Source organism: Oncorhynchus keta, chromosome 14, assembly GCF_023373465.1.
Source record: "Oncorhynchus keta strain PuntledgeMale-10-30-2019 chromosome 14, Oket_V2, whole genome shotgun sequence".
Taxonomy (NCBI): Eukaryota; Metazoa; Chordata; class Actinopteri; order Salmoniformes; family Salmonidae; genus Oncorhynchus; species Oncorhynchus keta.
The window spans coordinates 55,411,787-55,432,925 of record NC_068434.1 but is presented as its reverse complement, the minus strand read 5'-3'; the positions used below and the strand labels follow the sequence as shown (position 1 = coordinate 55,432,925).

The 21,139-nt window shown below is 43.8% G+C and overlaps 1 protein-coding gene across 1 annotated transcript in view; it reads left to right on the top strand.

Annotated features, from left to right (window-relative positions):
• The window catches only part of LOC118394121 (SH3 and multiple ankyrin repeat domains protein 2-like), a 246,980-nt gene that overhangs the window by 220,823 nt on the left and 5,018 nt on the right, over positions 1 to 21,139 (top strand). The gene's annotated exons all lie outside the window — the stretch shown is intronic.

Genomic DNA, 21,139 nt, shown 5'->3' with positions numbered 1-21,139 from the left:
GATACAGCCTGGAATCAAACCAGGGTCTGTAGTGACGCCTCTAGCACTGAGATGCAGTGCCTTAGACCGCTGCGCCACTCAAGAGCCCGTTGTTAAACCTTCATTGGAATTTCAGTTTGCTTCCTGAATTGACAGCCTTCAATTCGAATTGACCCCAGCCCTGGTGTGTGTGTGTGTGTGTGTGTGTGTGTGTGTGTGTGTGTGTGTGTGTGTGTGTGTGTGTGTGTGTGTGTGTGTGTGTGTGTGTGTGTGTGTGTGTGTGTGTGTGTGTGTGTGTGTGTGTGTGTGTGTGTGTGTGTGCGTGTGTGTATATTCAGGAAGCTCATGCTTTTTTAAGCTGCCCTTCCTCTTGCGTAATGAAGAATAAAAAAATATGTTAAATCATTCACGGGTCACATGCATTTTGTATGAAACAGACCATCCATCATATATATATATATATATATATATGTCCTCCTTTCTCTTTATCTCTCTCTCCTCTTCCCCCTGTCTCTATCTCATTAAGGTGAGGATGGGAGGGGGTGGAAGTATTTAAGTAAGAGGGCTTGGCTCTGTTCTATTTCTAAGAGGAGGATAGAGGTGAGTTTCTGTTCTACTTGTGTTGACAGGAAATGGTTGCCTAATGGCTTAAAATGAATTATTCCACTGCTCTGTGTTTGCTACATAATTCACTCTGAGACTGCTGTCATTGAAGCAAATGGTGACCTCACAGGGGTGTTGAGGGGTGTTGTACAAGACAAAGTCATCAACGATTGGATCATCTCTAACCAATCAGTTTCAAAGCCATCTCATTTCAAAATCATGGGCATTAATATGGAGTTGCCCCCCCTTTGCTGCTATAACAGCCTCCACACTTCTGGGAAGGCTTTCCACTAGATTTTGGATCATTTCAGCTGGGACTTGCTTCCATTCAGCCACAAGAGTATTAGTGAGGTCGGGCACTGATTTTGGCGATTAGACCTAGCTCTCAATCGGCGTCTCAAGGATGTTCAATGGGGTTGAGACCAGGGCTCTGTGCAGGCCAGTCAAGTTCTTCCACACCGATCTCGACAAACCATTTCTGTATGGACCTCACTTTGTGCACAGGTGCATTGTCATGCTGAAACAGGAAAGGGCCTTCCCCAGACTGTTGCCACAAAGTTGGAAACACAGAATCGTCTACAATGTCATTTTATGCTGTAGCGTTAAGATTTTCCTTCACTTGAACTAAGGGGCCTAGCTTGAACCATGAAAAACAGACCCAGACCATTCTCTTCCTCAACCACCAAATTTTATTTGGCACTATGCATTCGGGCAGGTAACATTCTCCTGGAATCCGTCCAAACCCAGATTTGTCTATCTGACTGCCAGATGGTAATGCTCGGCCATGGAATCCTATTTCATGAAGCTCCCGACAAACAGTTATTGTGCTGACGTTGCTTCCAGACGCAGTTTGGAGCTCGTTAGGGAGTTTTTCAACCGAGGACAGACAAGTTTTACACGCTACGTGCTTCAGCACTCGGCAGTTCCTTTCGGGTGAGCTTGTATGGGCTAGCACTTTGCAGATCAGCCATTGTTGCTTCTAGACATTTCCACTTCACAATAACAGCACCTACAGTTGACCGGGGCAGCTCTAGCAGGGCAGAGTTTGACGAATTGACTTATTGGAAAGGTGGCACCCTATGACGGTGCCTTGCTGAAAGTCACTGAGTTCTTCAGTTAGGCCATTCTACTGCCAGTGTTTGTCTATGGAGATTGCATGGCGGTGTGCTAAACCAACCCAGTGAACGGGTTTGATAACATTTTAAATCTTAACAGTGATGTAAGTCGGAAGTTTGTGGAGCAGGGTTTTGTAAACAAAAATAGCGTAATGATGTGATCAAATCAAATTTTATTTGTAAAATGAGCCTTACAGTGAAATGCTTACTTACAAGCCCATAACCATCAATGCGGTTTTAAGAAAAATTAAGTGTGAAGAAAGTATTTACTAAATATACTGAAGTAAACAATAAATAAATACAAATAAAAATGAAAACAAATAAGAAAATAGAAAGAGCAACAATGAAATAACAGGAGCGAGGCCATGTACAGGGGGTATCGGTACAGAGTCAATGTGCCGGGGCACAGGTTAGTCGAAGTAATTGAGGTAATATGTACGTGTAAGTAAAGGTCAAGTGACTATGCATAGATAATTAACAGAGTAGCATCAGCATATAAAAGGGGGGGTTAGAAGCTGTTATGAAGCGTTTTGTACCTAGACGTGGTGCTCCGCTACCACTTGCTGTGCGGTAGTCTATGACTAGGGTGGCTGGAGTCTTTGGCAATATGTAGGGCCTTCCTCTGACACCGCCTGGTATAGAGGTCCTGGATGGCAGGAAGCTTGTCCCCAGTGATGTACTGGGACGTACGCACTACCCTCTGTAATGTCTTGCGGTCGAAGGCTGAGCAGTTGCCATACCAGGTGGTGATGCAGCTGTAGAGGATCTGAGGACCCATGCCAAATCTTTTCAGTCTCCTGAGGGGGAATAGGCATTGTCGTGCCCTCTTTATGACTGTGTTGGTGTGTTTGGACCATGACAGTTCGTTAGTCATTTGGACACCAAGGAACTTGAAGCTCTCAACCTGCTCCACTACAGCTCCGTTGATGAGAATGGGGGAGTGCTCGGCCCTTCTTTTCCTGTAGTCCATGATCATCTCCTTTGTCTTGATCACGTTGAGGGAGAGGTTATCTTGGCACCACACTGCCAGGCCTCTGACTTCCTCCCTATAGGCTGTCTCATCGTTCTCGGTGATCAGGCCTACCACTGTTGTGTTGTCAGCAAACTTAATGATGGTGTTGGAGTCGTGCTTGGCCATGCAGTCATGGGTGAACAGGGAGTATAGGAGGGAATTGAGGACGCACCCCTGAGGGGCCCCCATGTTGAAAATCAGCTTGGCAGATGTGTTGTTACCTCCCCTTATCACCTGAGGGCGGCCGATCAGGAAGTCCAGGATCCAGGTGGGAAAGGGCAATGTGGAGTGCAATAGAGATTGTGTCATCTGTCAATCTTTTGGGGTGGTATGCTAATAGAAGTAGGCCTAGGGTTTCTGGGATAATGGTGTTGGTGTGATCCATGAACAGCCTTTCAAAGTATTTAATGGCTACAGATGTGAGTGCTACTGGTCGGTAGTCATTTAGTCAGCTTACCTTGGTGTTCTTGGGCACAGGGACTATGGTGGTCTACTTGAAACATGTTGGTATTACAGTCTCAGTCAGGGACATGTTGAAAATGTCAGTGAAGACACTTGCCAGTTTGGTCAGCGCATGCTGGCAGTACACGTCCTGGTAATCCATCTGGTCCTGCGGCCTTGTGAATGCTGACCTGTTTAAAGGTCTTACTCACATCACACAGTCGTCTGGAAACAGCTGGTGCTCTCATGCATGCATCAGTGTTGTGTGCCTCGAAGCGAGCATAGAAGTAATTTAGCTCGTCTGGTAGGCTCGTGTCACTGGGCAGCTCGTGGCTGTGCTTCCCTTTTTTAGTCCGTAATAGTTTTCAACCCCTGACACATCCAACGATAGTCAGAGCCGGTGTAGTAGGATTCAATCTTGTATTGACGCTTTGCCTGTTTGATGGTTCGTCCGAGGACATCACGGGATTTCTTATAAGTGTCCGGGTTAGAGTCCCTTCTCCTTGAAAGCGGCAGCTCTACCATTTAGCTCAGTGCAGATGTTGCCTGTAATCCATGGCTTCTGGTTCGGGTATATACGTATGGTCACTGTGGGGACGATGTCATCGATGCACTTATTGATGAAGTCAGTGACTGATGTGGTGTACTCCTCAATGCCATCGAAAGAATCTTGCAACATATTCCAGTCTGTGCTAGCAAAACAGTCTTGTAGTTTAGCATCGGCGTCATCTGACCACTTCCATATTGAGCGAGTCACTAGTACTTCCTGCTTTAGTTTTTGCCAAATAGAGGGGGAGGGAGAGATTTGTACGTGTCTCCATGTGGAGAAAAGGGGGTCTAGAGTTTTTTCCCCTCTGGTTGCACATGTAAGTTTCCCTACGTTAAACTCCCCGGCCACTAGGAGAGACACCTCTGGATGAGCATTTTGTTGTCTACGTGACTTAAGAGGTCCAGCCAACCTTTTTGTAAAGAATACAATGATGAGTAATTAAACTGTCTCCTGTGATAAAACGAATGGCGCTATGAAAAACGTAATCCAGAGGTTTAAGAGTAGAGGCAGCCACACTTTGATAAATAGCATCCCCATAATCAAGAACAGGTAGAAAGGTTGACTGCACAATCTGCTTCTTGCTGTCTAGAGAGATACAAGATATTTGTCTGTTGCCTCTGAGAATTCCATTCAAATACATTTCAATTCAAGAAGCTTTATTTATTTATTGGCACGTGTTAGGTTTTTATTATGACAGATAAGACAAGAGGGTGCGGTGCCCCTGTAGCTTTGAGGTTTTTCTGGGAACAGTTAGGTCTAATAGATTAAAGAGTCCTCAGTGTTTGACTATGGAATTTGTTAGAGCCAGAAGGGAGAGAGTGGTCTATATAGCTACCTGGTTGGAAAAAATGTATCCCTTAGCCTAGTGCAGTTAATTCTCCAGTGTTTGTATTTTTTTTTTTTTTTTTTTTAAATTAGGGGGTAGATCAGCATTAATATTGCAGATGGACTGTGGCTTCTACCAATGTAATTGTCTGCATCATTTCCAATTCCCCATATATATTTTTTTGTATATGTACAGTACCAGTCAAAGGTTTGGACACACCTACTCATGCCAGGGTTTTTCTTTATTTTGACTATTTCCTACATTGTAGAATAATTGTGAAGATCAAACTATGGAATAACATGTATGGAATCATGTAATAACCAAAAAAGTGTTAAACATATCAAAATATATTTTATATTTGAGATTCTTCAAAGTTGCCATCCTTTGCCTTATTGACAGCTTTGCACAATCTTGGCATTCTCTCAACCAGCTTCATGAGGTATTCACCTGGAATGCATTTCAATTAACAGGTGTGCCTTGTTCAAGGTTAATTTAATATGTTTGAGCCAATCAGTTGTGTTGTGGCAAGGTAGGGGTAGTATACAAAAAATAGCCCAATTTGGTAAAAGACCGAGTCCATATTATTGCAAGAAAAGCTCAAATCAGCAAACAGAAACGACAGTCCATCATTACTTTAAGACATGAAGGTCAGTCAATCCAGAAAATTTCAAGAACTTTGAAAGGTTCTTCAAGTCACAAAAACCATCAAGCGCTATGATGAAACTGGCTCTCATGATGACCGCCACAGCGGAGGATAAGTTCATTAGAGTTAACTGCACCTCAGATTGCAGCCCAAATAAATGCTTCACAGAGTTAAAGTAACAGTCACATCGGAACTTCAGAGGAGATTGCATGAATCAGGCCTTCATGGATGAATTGATGCAAAGAAACCATTACTAAAGGACACCAATAATAGAAAGAGACTTGCTTGGGCTAAGAAACAAGCAATGGACATTAGACCGGTGGAAATCTGTCCAAATTTTAGATTTTTGGTTCCAACCGCCGTGTCTTTGTGAGACGCAGAGTAGGTGAACGGATGATCTCCGCATGTGTAGTTCCCACCATGAAGCATGGAGCAAGAGGTGTGATGGTTTGGGGGTGCTTTGCTGGTGACACTGTCTGTGATTTATTTAGAATTCAAAGCACACTTAACCAGCATGGCTACCACAGCATTCTGTAGGGATACGCCATCTCAACTGGTTTGAGATTAATGGGACAATGACTCAAAACAGGCTGTGTAAGTGCTATTTGACCAATGAGAGTGGAGTACTGCATCAGATGACCTGGCCTCCACAATCACCTGACTTCAGCCCAATTGCGATGGTTTGGGATGAATTGGACCACAGAGAGGAGGAAAAGCAGCCAACAAGTGCTCAGCATATGTGGGAACTCCTTCAAGACTCTTGGAAAAGCATTCCTCATGAAGCTGGTTGAGAGAGTTAAGCTGTCATCAAGGCAAAATGTGGATACTTTGAAAAATCTAAAATATAAAATATATTTTCATTTGTTTAACACTTTTTTGCCATTGTGATGATGTCTTCACTATTATCCTACAATGTAGAAATTAGTAAAAATTAAGAAAAATCCTTGAATGAGTAGGTGCGTCCAAACTTTTGACTGGTACTGCACATTGTTTAAATATATATATATATATATATATTTAGATTTTCCTTTATTATTTTCCCCTAACCCTAACACCCCTTCCGTAATTGGAGTAGACTAATGGACAACAATACATAGGCTTCTACTTTTACGGACACGGTATATTTTACATTAGTTATCTTTTTTTGTTTTAGTCCCTCCCTCCAGCTACCCTCAACCCCTCCCATATATCTCGGAAGACCATCTATTTATGATTTCTAATTACCATATTTTTGTTGCTGTGATGTTTCACAAAAGTTCTGAACCTTTCTGTTTTCATAGTTTATACAGATTGTAAATTTAAGATAAGAGTGTTATTATATTATTGGTCGATTGACTATGACTTTTCAAATCAACCAGAAGTGCTATTTGCAGAGTTAGCTCAAGATAAATGTTGCAATTCCTGGACCTGCAACCAAAAACAAGCATTTGTTCAGTACCAAAACAAGTGATATTATCACGTTTAGGAGAAGACCCAGACGCTGACAGTATCAAAGTAACAAAAGTGTATTACTAGAATAGGGGTCAGGCAAAACGACAGGTCAAGGGCAGTCATAGGTCAGTAATCCAGATCAGAGTGCATAAGGTACAGAACGACTAAAGTGCAATTGCAACCAGCTTTCTATGGCTTGTTTTAAAAATAGCCATATTTTGGGGATGATACATTTTTCAAATAACCGAAAGTGAGAGGTAGTAATCTGAATAAAGGGCAAAAGCCCATTCTTGAACATGGGGTAAGCCATTCTTACTAATCTGCTGGAGAACCAGTTTGTATTTAAGTATAGCTTTTGTATGACTGAAGCCTTTAGTGAGAGGTCAAATGCTTTAATATTTAATCATTTCTGCCCTCCGAGTTCATAAAATAAAGTGGAATATTTTTTGCTCATATAATAAAATAAAAAAAGTCATTATGTGTAGGCAGGGCTATAAGTAAATAGGTAAACTGGGATATGAAAAACGAGTTAATCAGGGTGATTTTTCCACGTATAGACAGGTATTGTCCTTTCCATGGTAGCAAGATCTTATCTATTTTTGCTAACTTTCTATTAAAATGTATTGTAGTGAGATGATTTATTTATTTCAGCTTATGAATACTTCTCCAGTGTTTGCAGATCTGTTTTTTTTGACTAGGTATGAGTAGATTATATGGTGATGGTTTCCACTACACCTATCCCTCCAATGGACTGACCAGAGCTTCCTTCCGCTATATTGCTTACAGCTTTCTGGTTCGCCACAGATCTGCAAACACAGAAGAGATAGGTGCTAAGGAAAGGTTGGAGGCGAAGGTGTTTGGGACTGGCATATTCTGTCCATTTCAAGCTGATTGATTGGAACAAGTTGGGCCAATGATATTGACTGAGTTTTCCGTAAAACTTGTTATATGGAAAACAGATACACTACTTAGTGTAGGTTAAAGGGAAAGATGGCACTGTACTGTAAAGTACAGCCTGAGGGAAGGGGAGAGATCATATAGAACAGTTGAAGTGAGCAAGTGTGTGAGGGATTAGGTAGCAGAAGGGGCAAGGTGCCATGTAGCTGAGCACATGGAGCAGATGGATATGAAAGAGAGGGTGGCCTATATTCTCTCTCTCTCTCTCTCTCTCTCTCTCTCTCTCTCTCTCTCTCTCTCTCTCTCTCTCTCTCTCTCTCTCTCTCTCTCTCTCTCTATTTCTCTGTATCTTTCTCTTTCTCTTTCTGTCTGTTTCTTTCTGTCTCAGTTTCTCCGCCCCTCTCTAACTTAGACAGGTTCATAAGAAACAGTCTCTCTCCATCGTCAAAGGCTACGACATGAGTGATTTGTTTTTCCTCCTTTTTTAGCATTCTTAACTGTTTTCCTTTTCACTTTTATCCCTGTCTTTGAGGTTCACAGATTAGTGCGCCGGTGAATGAAAGGAGTTGAGGCCTTGAGGCCTGCTGGAGTAGTGTCAGGGGGGCATGTGTGTGTCAGGCCTAACCATAGTTCAGTGTCATCACAGTGTGCACATCCACATCACGTGCCACCTCATTTACTAGGCCACGGTTGCATAACATATCCGTGTGTGTGTGTGTGTGTGTGTGTGTGTGTGTGTGTGTGTGTGTGTGTGTGTGTGTGTGTGTGTGTGTGTGTGTGTGTGTGTGCAGGCATGCGTGCATGTCTGAGGGTGTCTGGTGAGATAGAGAAAGAGTCTGTTTTTGTGTGTGTATGCGTGTGTACAGTACATTATATCTATAATGGTTCAATTCACTGCACTAAGTTGGAGCATCCAGTACTAACTCTGTAGAAAATGGCTCAGATGATGTTGTGTGTGCTCTCTAATGACACGGTCAAAGCAGACCCATTTATACACAGTAAACCATTCAGCTTCTGGGCTATTACATCTACTATGGAAGGTTGGAGCGAAAGCTTGGTCATTAAAGCAAGCAAGTCAGAAGGTATCATTTCTACTTTCATTGCTGGATAATGTCTGCCCATGTGTGGTCCAGGGTGTGTTCTGCTCTGTCACAGTAGGGTATTGACACCCTCATCCCTCTCCCACCTCGTCAGCATGATGGTATTGATTGTGATCACAAGTTCAACAGCAAGGTATTGTTCAGTTAGAAATGGATCAGTGTGTCAGATAACGAAGCATCGACTTCTATAACTTTTATAAGTGCATTCATGGGGCATGTGCAGTTCATGGGCATGCACAGTATATGTGAAATAGACCAGACTATGACTTAGAGGAAATTACGAGATTTCTGTTCTGTGAAGTGAATTTTTTAAGTCCCATCTTCCCAAGCAGGTTATTGCGTTGGAGTGAGTTGTCAGTTAAGAAGGACAGATGTTCTTTCTTCACTACATTTTGTCAGATTTTGTGTTCCACTTTTTCCCCCTTTTTGTGTGTGTGTTCGTGCGTGATAGAGGGTTTGTGTCTTTCCATGTGTTTTGTTGTTGTCTCATCTTTTCATGTGTCCTTTGTTTCACTCCATCTCTCACTCCATCACGACGACTTCCCGTGGAAAAGCTGGTGCTGAAAAAACAAGCTGGAAGTTTTACCTATGGTGCAAAGTGCTACAAGTCCAGAGGGGGGACTGAGTGCTTTCACATTGGCCCAATTCCATTTGGGACAAATAACGCCCTTGTGTTCTTCACTTCCCCTCCCTAACTTCCCTCAAGTTTATCCATATAGTACGAGGGAAAGAAGGGACAACCAACCCGGGCACCAAGGGCTGCTGTGTATTCTGGTTTTGTCCAAACTTAGGAATGTAATTACAGTATACAGTGGCAAGAAAAAGTATGTGAACCCTTTGAAAACGCATAATTGTTTGTGAGTTATTAGTTTAAACAGACTGTGTTTGTCTATTGTTGTGACTTAGATGAAGATCAGATCAAATTTTATGACCAATTCATGCAGAAATCCAGGTAATTCCAAAAGGTGCACATACACATTTTCTTGCCACTGTATTTAATGACTTCTACACATATATTAGTCGACAAATTAACAGGCATTGAAGCCCTTCAGAGCCCAATCAGTATGGAACCACAGAAGGAAGTTTAGAGGTGGAATTGAATGAGGGTGTTAATCTGAATGGAATGGAGCATAGTTGTGTTTGTTTTGGGGGGAGGTGATGGGTTTGCCCTGTGTGTCCCTGCTCTCACACCATACGCCTCTTCATCCATCTCCCCATCGATCCATCACTCATCTCACCACTCCATCTGGTACTGCACAAATCTCTGTGGTCTGTGGGGGGCTGATATGTACACTACACACTACACTGTTCCTAAAAAAAATTATATTTACATTAGATTGCAAACCAGATCTAGGTTCTCTCTTCCGTCCCTCTAGTGTTGTGTCAAGCCCACTGCATGTTTGTGTTAGGTATATATATATTTTTGTGAGTCGCGGATACTGTGACGCTGAAGCCAGATGGTCAAATGGTATTCTTCTGAAAGTAACTGCTAGATATGACAGTAATAATCACTTCAGAATGATTCATCCCAGCTGTGCTGACCTCAAATACTGTATAATCCTCTTCCTCGATATGGTGCATTGTTGTTCTATGTACAATTCAACTACCAATTCAACTGTGTGTTTTTCCTGGTTACCTGCGTTCTCTTAAACAGAGTCTGTTACTGTTACTGTTTAGTTAGACTTCAGTGCGGCTTTTGAAATGATCGATCATAGTCTGCTGCTGGAAAAACGTATGTGTTACGCCTTTACACCCCCTGCTATAGGGTTCAATTCTCGGGCCGACTCTTTTCTCTGTATATATCAATGATGTTGCTCTTGCTGCGGGCGATTCCCTGATCCACCTCTACGCAGACGACACCATTCTATATACTTTCGGCCCGTCATTGGACACTGTGCTATCCAACCTCCAAACGAGCTTCAATGCCATACAGCACTCCTTCCGTGGCCTCCAACTGCTCCTAAACACGAGTAAAACCAAATGCATGCTTTTCAACCGATCGCTGCCTGCACCCGCATGCCCGACTAGCATCACCACCCTGGATGGTTCCAACCTTGAATATGTGGACATCTATAAGTACCTAGGTGTCTGGCTAGACTGCAAACTCTCCTTCCAGACTCACATCAAATATCTCCAATCAAAAATCAAATCCAGAGTCGGCTTTCTATTCCGCAACAAAGCCTCCTTCACTCACGCTGCCAAGCTTACCCTAGTAAAACTGACTATCCTACCGATCCTCGACTTCGGCGATGTCATCTACAAAATGGCTTCCAACACTCTACTCAGCAAACTGGATGCAGTCTATCACAGTGCCATCCGTTTTGTCACTAAAGCACCTTATACCACCCACCACTGCGACTTGTATGCTCTAGTCGGCTGGCCCTCACTACATATTTCGCCAGACCCACTGGCTCCAGGTCATCTACAAGTCCATGCTAGGTAAAGCTCCGCCTTATCTCAGTTCACTGGTCACGATGGCAACACCCATCCGTAGCACGCGCTCCAGCAGGTGTATCTCACTGATCATCCCTAAAGCCAACACCTCATTTGGCCGCCTTTCGTTCCAGTACTCTGCTGCCTGTGACTGGAACGAATTGCAAAAATCGCTGAAGTTGGAGACTTTATCTCCCTCACCAACTTCAAACATCAGCTATCCGAGCAGCTAACCGATCGCTGCAGCTGTACATAGTCTATTGGTAAATAGCTCACCCTTTTTCACCTACCTCATTCCCATACTGTTTTTATACTGTTTTTATTTATTTACTTTTCTGCTCTTTTGCACACCAATATCTCTACCTGTACATGCCCATCTGATCATTTATCACCAGTGTTAATCTGCAAAATTGTATTATTCGCCTACCTCCTCATGCCTTTTGCACACATTGTATATAGACTGCCCATTTTTTCTACTGTGTTATTGACTTGCTAAATTGTTTACTCCATGTGTAACTCTGTGTTGTCTGTTCACACTGCTATGCTTTATCTTGGCCAGGTCGCAGTTGCAAATGAGAACTTGTTCTCAACTAGCCTACCTGGTTAAATAAAGGTGAAATAAAAATAAATAAAAAAATAGGTCAGGTGCCACAAAGAGGGATTACAATTGGCTCAGAACAGGGCAGCACAGCTGACCCTTGAATGTACACAGAGAGCTAACATTAATAATATGCATGTCAATCTCTCATGGCTCAAAGTGGATGATAGATTGACTTCATCACTACTTGTTTTTGTGTTGACAAGCTGAATGCACCAAGCTGTTTGTTTAAACTACTAGCATACATATTACATTTACATTTAAGTCATTTAGCAGACGCTCTTATCCAGAGCGACTTACAAATTGGTGCATTCACCTTATGACATCCAGTGGAACAGCCACTTTACAATAGTGCATCTAAATATTTTAAGGGGGGTGAGAAGGATTACTTTATCCTATCCTAGGTATTCCTTAAAGAGGTGGGGTTTCAGGTGTCTCCGGAAGGTGGTGATTGACTCCGCTGTCCTGGCATCGTGAGGGAGTGTGTTCCACCATTGGGGAGCCAGAGCAGCGAACAGTTTTGACTGGGCTGAGCGGGAACTGTACTTCCTCAGTGGTAGGGAGGCGAGCAGGCCAGAGGTGGATGAACGCAGTGCCCTTGTTTGGGTGTAGGGCCTGATCAGAGCCTGGAGGTACTGAGGTGCCGTTCCCCTCACAGCTCCGTAGGCAAGCACCATGGTCTTGTAGCGGATGCGAGCTTCAACTGGAAGCCAGTGGAGAGAGCAGAGGAGCGGGGTGACGTGAGAGAACTTGGGAAGGTTGAACACCAGACGGGCTGCTGCGTTCTGGATGAGTTGTAGGGTTTAATGGCACAGGCAGGGAGCCCAGCCAACAGCGAGTTGCAGTAATCCAGACGGGAAATGACAAGTGCCTGGATTAGGACCTGCGCCGCTTCCTGTGTGAGGCAGGGTCGTACTCTGCGGATGTTGTAGAGCATGAACCTACAGGAACGGGACACCGCCTTGATGTTAGTTGAGAACGACAGGGTGTTGTCCATGATCACGCCAAGGTTCTTAGCGCTCTGGGAGGAGGACACAATGGAGTTGTCAACCGTGATGGCGAGATCATGGAACGGGCAGTCCTTCCCGGGAGGAAGAGCAGCTCCGTCTTGCCGAGGTTCAGCTTGAGGTGGTGATCCGTCATCCACACTGATATGTCTGCCAGACATGCAGAGATGCGATTCGCCACCTGGTCATCAGAAGGGGGAAAGGAGAAGATTAATTGTGTGTCGTCTGCATAGCAATGATAGGAGAGACCATGTGAGGTTATGACAGAGCCAAGTGACTTGGTGTATAGCGAGAATAGGAGAGGGCCTAGAACAGAGCCCTGGGGGACACCAGTGGTGAGGAGACAGATTCTCGCCACGCCACCTGGTAGGAGCGACCTGTCAGGTAGGACGCAATCCAAGCGTGGGCCGCGCCGGAGATGCCCAACTCGGAGAGGGTGGAGAGGAGGATCTGATGGTTCACAGTATCGAAGGCAGCCGATAGGTCTAGAAGGATGAGAGCAGAGGAGAGAGAGTTAGCTTTAGCAGTGCGGAGCGCCTCCGTGATACAGAGAAGAGCAGTCTCAGTTGAATGACTAGTCTTGAAACCTGACTGATTTGGATCAAGAAGGTCATTCTGAGAGAGATAGCGGGAGAGCTGGCCAAGGACGGCACGTTCAAGAGTTTTGGAGAGAAAATAAAGAAGGGATACTGGTCTGTAGTTGTTGACATCGGAGGGATCGAGTGTAGGTTTTTTCAGAAGGGGTGCAACTCTCGCTCTCTTGAAGACGGAAGGGACGTAGCCAGCGGTCAGGGATGAGTTGATGAGCGAGGTGAGGTAAGGGAGAAGGTCTCCGGAAATGGTCTGGAGAAGAGAGGAGGGGATAGGGTCGAGCGGGCAGGTTGTTGGGCGGCCGGCCGTCACAAGACGCGAGATTTCATCTGGAGAGAGAGGGGAGAAAGAGGTCAGAGCACAGGGTAGGGCAGTGTGAGCAGAACCAGCGGTGTCGTTTGACTTAGCAAACGAGGATCGGATGTCGTCGACCTTCTTTTCAAAATGGTTGACGAAGTCATCTGCAGAGAGGGAGGAGGGGGGGGAGGAGGATTCAGGAGGGAGGAGAAGGTGGCAAAGAGCTTCCTAGGGTTAGAGGCAGATGCTTGGAATTTAGAGTGGTAGAAAGTGGCTTTAGCAGCAGAGACAGAGGAGGAAAATGTAGAGAGGAGGGAGCGAAAGGATGCCAGGTCCGCAGGGAGGCGAGTTTTCCTCCATTTCCGCTCGGCTGCCCGGAGCCCTGTTCTGTGAGCTCGCAATGAGTCGTCGAGCCACGGAGCGGGAGGGGAGGACCGAGCCGGCCTGGAAGATAGGGGACATAGAGAGTCAAAGGATGCAGAAAGGGAGGAGAGGAGGGTTGAGGAGGCAGAATCAGGAGATAGGTTGGAGAAGGTTTGAGCAGAGGGAAGAGATGATAGGATGGAAGAGGAGAGAGTAGCGGGGGAGAGAGAGCGAAGGTTGGGACGGCGCGATACCATCCGAGTAGGGGCAGTGTGGGAAGTGTTGGATGAGAGCGAGAGGGAAAAGGATACAAGGTAGTGGTCGGAGACTTGGAGGGGAGTTGCAATGAGGTTAGTGGAAGAACAGCATCTAGTAAAGATGAGGTCGAGCGTATTGCCTGCCTTGTGAGTAGGGGGGAAGGTGAGAGGGTGAGGTCAAAAGAGGAAAGGAGTGGAAAGAAGGAGGCAGAGAGGAATGAGTCAAAGGTAGACGTGGGGAGGTTAAAGTCGCCCAGAACTGTGAGAGGTGAGCCGTCCTCAGGAAAGGAGCTTATCAAGACATCAAGCTCATTGATGAACTCTCCGAGGGGACCTGGAGGGCGATAAATGATAAGGATGTTAAGCTTGAAAGGGCTGGTAACTGTGACAGCATGGAATTCAAAGGAGGCGATAGACAGATGGGTAAGGGGAGAAAGAGAGAATGACCACTTGGGAGAGATGAGGATCCCGGTGCCACCACCCCGCTGACCAGAAGCTCTCGGGGTGTGCGAGAACACGTGGGCGGACGAAGAGAGAGCAGTAGGAGTAGCAGTGTTATCTGTGGTGATCCATGTTTCCGTCAGTGCCAAGAAGTCGAGGGACTGGAGGGAGGCATAGGCTGAGATGAACTCTGCCTTGTTGGCCGCAGATCGGCAGTTCCAGAGGCTACCGGAGACCTGGAACTCCACGTGGGTCGTGCGCGCTGGGACCACCAGATTAGGGTGGCCGCGGCCACGCGGTGTGGAGCGTTTGTATGGTCTGTGCAGAGAGGAGAGAACAGGGATAGACAGACACATAGTTGACAGGCTACAGAAGAGGCTACGCTAATGCAAGGAGATTGGAATGACAAGTGGACTACACGTCTCGAATGTTCAGAAAGTTAAGCTTACGTAGCAAGAATCTTATTGACTAAAATGATTAAAATGATACAGTACTGCTGAAGTAGGCCAGCTGGCAGTGGCTGCTTTGTTGACTTTGTAGGCTAGCTGGCAGTGGCTGTGTTGTTGACACTACACTAATCAAGTCAAGTCGTTCCGTTGAGTGTAATAGTTTCTACAGTGCTGCTATTCGGGGGCTAGCTGGCTAGCTAGCAGTGTTGATTACGTTACGTTGCGTTAAAAGAACGACAATAGCTGGCTAGCTAACCTAGAAAATCGCTCTAGACTACACAATTATCTTTGATACAAAGACGGCTATGTAGCTAGCTATGTAGCTAGCTACGATCAAACAAATCAAACCATTGTGCTGTAATGAAATGAAATGAAAATGTGATACTACCTGTGGAGCGAAGCGGAATGCGACCGGGTTGTTGAGTGCGGAAGTTCTATTCAGTAGACGTTGGCTAGCTGTTGGCTAGCTAGCAGTGTTTCCTACGTTAAGGACGACAAATAGCTGGCTAGCTAACCTCGGTAAATTAAGATAATCACTCCAAGACTACACGCTCTAAACTACACAATTATCTTGGATACGAAGACAGCAAAGACAACTATGTAGCTAGCTAACACTACACTAATCAAGTCGTTCAGTTGAGTGTAATAGTTTCTACAGTGCTGCTATTCGGTAGATGGTGGACGTTTGCTAGCTGGCTAGCTGCTGGGCAGATAGCAGTGTAGACTACGTTAGGACAACGAAATACGAAGTTGCAATAGAAGTGCTGACTGTTTCACTTTGTTGTCCTCTTTCTTTTGTTTTTTCTTCTGTCCTTCTTTTGTCCTTATTTTGACTTCCTTTCTTCTGTTAACTAGATATTTTTTGTTGTTATTCTTTGTAAGCTAGCTAGCTTCTTCCAGGAGAGTCCCTAGCAACTGCTTGGCAACAAGTAAACAATTCTGATAGCAATTCAGCTAGCTAAGATAACTGTACAATTTTATGAAAAATAGTTAATTTTTCAAAAGCCTGTCTTTTTGGTTTGTTCCTTGTTTTGTCTTCTATTGAGTCTTGCAGTTTTCTCTTGATTTTTTCGATGTACTTCACTCTAAAAAAACATTTAAATCTCAATATATACAGGAGCTCATTTTTCAGCAGCTGCTCAATTTAGAACTCCGGAACATACAGCTCGGACACCCATGCATACCCCACAAGACATTCCACCAGAGGTCTCTTCATAGTCCCCAAGTCCAGAACAGACATTGTGAGGTGCATAATTCTACATAGAGCCATGAATATATGGAACTCTATTCCACATCAGGTAACACATGCAAGCAGTAGAATCAGATTTAATAAACATTTTATACACAACAGCGGGTACTGTGAAGAGACACACACACACAGGTACAGACACACCCATACGCACACAAACACTAGCACATGCACTGTACACACACGCACATTGTAATATTGTTGTATGGTGGAATTATACATTTTGTATTGTAGATATGTAGTGGTGTAATAATGTTATATGATGTCGTGTTTTATCCTGTCACCCATATTGGCACTCCGCAGGAGCTGTCTTCCATAGGAATGAAAAGGACAAAATTGCATGTAAATATAATTTTTGTTGTTGTACTGTGGACAGTAACATTAGCAGTCTCAAAAAAAAGTAGATTTTAATGATTTGAAAAAATATACATATTTTTTACTATGTTTAGCTCACATAATATAATTTAAAAGTATGTATTAAGGTGTCTAATATAATACATGTGGCCAAAATTAATGCAGTTATTAATAAAGGCATTTCTATAGCTTCCAAAATATATTTTTTAAATGGTGAGGGAGTGCCAAGATGGAGGCACGGTGGCTTCAACACAGCGCCCCCTACAGTTATCTAATGTACAGTGCATTTGAAAGTATTCAGAACCCTTGACTTTTTCCACATTTTGTTACATTACAGCCTTATTAAAAAATGTATTACATTTTAAAAATTCCATATCAATCTACACATAATACTGCTTAAAGACTAAATGAAAACGGGGTCTTTAGACATTGTTACAAATGTATTAAAAAATATACACTGCCGTTCAAAAGTTTGGGGTCACTTAGAAATGTCGTTGTTTTTATAGGAAAGTGGAGTTTTTGTCCATTAAAATAACATAAAATTGATCAGAAATACAGTGTAGACATTGTTAATGTTGTAAATGACTATTGTACCTGGAAAAGGCAGATTTTTTTATGGAATATCTACATAGGAGTACAGAGACCCATTATCAGCAACCATTACTCCTGTGTTCCAATTGCATGTTGTGTTAGCTAATCTAAGTTGATGACTTTAAAAGGCTAATTAATCAGTTATTCTGAAATCTGGCATACTCAGCTAGACAACAATACACTTTAGCATAAACATGTAGCTAGCTAGCTCGGTAACAATGAACCTAGCTAAGTAGTCAATATGTAAGGTCATACACGTCACATAACGTTAGCTAGCGAGCCGGCCAGCTAACGTTAGCTAGTTAAACAACAATGAACATTGTGCCAACTCAAGATGTTACTATGGGGTGTTAGGGTAGCCTCGTGAATAGAGCGTTGGACTAGTAACCGGAAGGTTGCAAGTTCAAACCCCCGAGCTGACAAGGTACAAATCTATCATTCTGCCCCTGAACAGGCAGTTAATCCACTGTTCCTAGGCCGTCATTGAAAATAAGAATGTGTTCTTAACTGACTTGCCTAGTTAAATAAAGGTTAAGTAAAAAACTATGCCTTGCATGAATCTGCTGGCAGTGGTAGCTAGCCAACCACATGCAATGTTAGCTAGCTAACATTAGGCTCTAACTAACAAAGCAAATGGCTCTGAGGTAAGAATAATAACATCATACATGTAACGTTAGTTAACGAGCCAACCAGCCAGCTAGCTAACATTAGATTCTAACTAGCCAAGCAAACAGCTCTGGGATACGAATAATAACATCATACTTGTAACATTAGCTAGCTAACAGAACAATTTAGCTTGAAATTAAACTACTTCCTGTCAAAGTTAGAAACGTGCAATATCTGAAAATGTAGCTAGCATGATGGCCGCATCTCCTTGTCATGGATGCCATGCCACAGCTGCATGTGAGCTCTCACATTTTCAACATGTTTTTACAAAAAGATAGATTTGGAGTTAGATAAACTTGGATTTTTCAGCAGGGACATACAGGAAGCTAGCCTCCACAGCATAACATTCACTACAGATCAAAACTCCAAATTACCTGCAAGGATTGATACACCATCCAACCTGGAACTGAGACAGACCAGACAGCCATATACAACTTCAATTAGCACGTGTGAAGTGAGAGGTGTCGAAGACTTTGAGCCCAACCAATGGCAGGCTACCCCACCTAAATCCAGAGGCCTTGATGCCCACTCCTGCTGTTCAGAGACCATCCACTGCTGTTTTCACCAAGAAATCTGCTTCCAGAAATATAAGCTTCTCCCTAGTGGGTGTGACACCTACTCCCATTGCCTGCTGCACTGCTGCTTGGATTCCACCTGGTGGTCTGTACACCGTCTGCCCTGGTCGTCTCCCCCTGTCTGGTACAGGTACCCCCACCACACTCCCCCTCTCTCCTGAGTTTTAGAGCTTGAGGTAGTCACCTCATACAAATACTTGGGAGTATGGCTAGACGGTACACTGTCCTTCTCTCAGCACATATCAAAGCTGCAGGCTAAAGTTAAATCTAGACTTGGTTTCCTCTATCGTAATCACTCCTCTTTCACCCCAGCTGCCAAACTAGCCATGATTCAGATGACCATCCTAACCATGCTATATTACAGAATATATAATTTATAGATCGTCAGGTAAGGGTGCTCTCGAGCGGCTAGATGTTCTTTACCATTAGGCCATCTGATTTGTCACCTTATAGGACACATCACTGCACTCTTTACTCTTCTGTAAACTGGTCATCTCTGTATACACATCGCAAGACCCACTGGTTGATGCTTATTTATAAAAACCCTCTCAGGGATCACTCCCCCATCTGAGATATCTACTGCAGCCCTCATCCTCCACATACAACACCCTTTCTGCCAGTCACATTCTGTTAAAGGTCCCCAAAGCACACACCTCCCTGGGTCGCTAGGTTTTTTCAGTTCACTGCAGTTAGCGACTGGAACGAGCTGCAACAAACACTCAAACTGGACAGTTTTATCTCAATCTCTTCATTCAAAAACTCAATCATGGACACTTACTGACTGTTGTGGCTGCTTTGCGTGATTGCCTCTACCTTCTAGCCCTTTGTGCTGTTGTCTGTGCCCAATAATGTTTGTGCCCTGTTTTGTGCTTCTACCATGTTGTGATGCTGCCATGTTGTGTTGCTACCATACTGTGTTGTCATATGTTGCTGCCTTAGGTCTCTCTTTATGTACTCTTGTGTTGTCTCTCTTGTCGGGATCTGTGTTTTGTCCTATATTTGTATTTATTTTTAATCCCTGCCCCCATCCCCGCAGGAGGCCTTTTGCATTTTTGTAAATAAGAATATGTTTTTAACTGACTTGCCTAGTTAAATAAAGGTTAAGTAAAAAAAATGGTTGCCCTTAGTATGAAGATGTAATCCGGAGATCTCTTTAGCTAACATACTCTAATTCCACTGATTTCAAAACTCGATCCTCCAGGAAGTGGAGATCAATATTTATGCAGCTTCACTATATTTACATTTAAGTCATTTAGCAGACGCTCTTATCCAGAGCGACTTATAATACCTAAAAAAAGACGCGTTCGACAGGATTACAAACACAGACTGACCAGGGGAGCAGGGGAGCAGCGAGGTGACCAAGAACCAAATGGTCACTCTGAAAGAGCTCCAGAGTTTCTCTGTGGAGATGGGAGAACCTTCTAGAAGAACAATCATCTCTGCAGCACTCCACCAGTCCTGGTATAGTGGCCAGGTGGAAGCCACTCCTCAGTAAAATGCACATGACAGCCCGCTTGGAGTTTGCTATAAGGCACCTAAATGACTCTCAGACCATGACAAACAAGATTCTCTGGTCTGATGAAACCAAGATTGAACTCTTTGGCCTATATGCCAAGCGTCACATCTGGAGGAAACCTGGCACCATCCCTACGGTGAAGCATGGTGGTGGCAGCCTCATGCTGTAAGGATGTTTTCAGTGGCAAGGACTGGGAGACTAGTCAGGATCGAGGGGAAAATAAACGAAGCAAAGTACAGAGAGATCCTTGATGAAAACCTTTCTCCAGAGCGCTTAGGACCTTACACTGGGGTGACAGGACAACAGGACAACAACCCTAAGCACACAGCCAAGACAACACAGGAGTGGATTTGGGTCTCTGAATGTCCTTGAGTAGCCTAGGCAAGGCCCGGACTTGAACCCGATCGAACATCTCCAGAGAGACCTGAAAATAGCTGTGCAGCGACGATCCCCATCCAACCTGACAGAGCTTGAGAGGATCTGCAGAGAAGAATGGGAGAAACTCTCCAAATACAGGTGTGCCAAGCTTGTAGCGTCATACCCAAGAAGACTCAAGGTTATAATCACTGCCAAAGGTGCTGAATACTTATGTAAATGTGATATTTCCGTTTTTTTAATACACAAACCTGCTTTTGCTTTGTCATTATGGTGTATTGTGTGTAGATTGAAGAGGTAGCTTGCTTGTCTGTCTTAGCTGGCATGCCTGCTGACAAGGTTGATAGACTTTAGAAAAGCAAGCAATTACTAAATGTACTGAATAAGACTCACATTCCTTTAAATCTTCTACCCAGATTTGAGCAGAGATGCAAAGAACCATATTTAGTTTCTTTAAAAAATACATCAGGAGAATACAGACAGCTCAAGATGTATGCTTAAATATGCTGAATAATAAACATAGTTTTTACACAAAATAAAGTATAATGATTATGGCTCTAGATTGCAGAAAAAAAAGCTTTTCAGGTGTTTGAAAAATGCTAAATATGGATAGCCTACTTGTTAAATAGTAGACTGTAAAATACCAGTGAAGTAAAGGTTTAGGTAAAAATCCACTTACAACACTGCACCCTAGTGGCTCTTTCAAGTATTTCAGTAGAATTCTGTGCTTAGATCAGTAAGATATTGAATGTTCATAAACTTTGTGTTTATTTAGAAAGC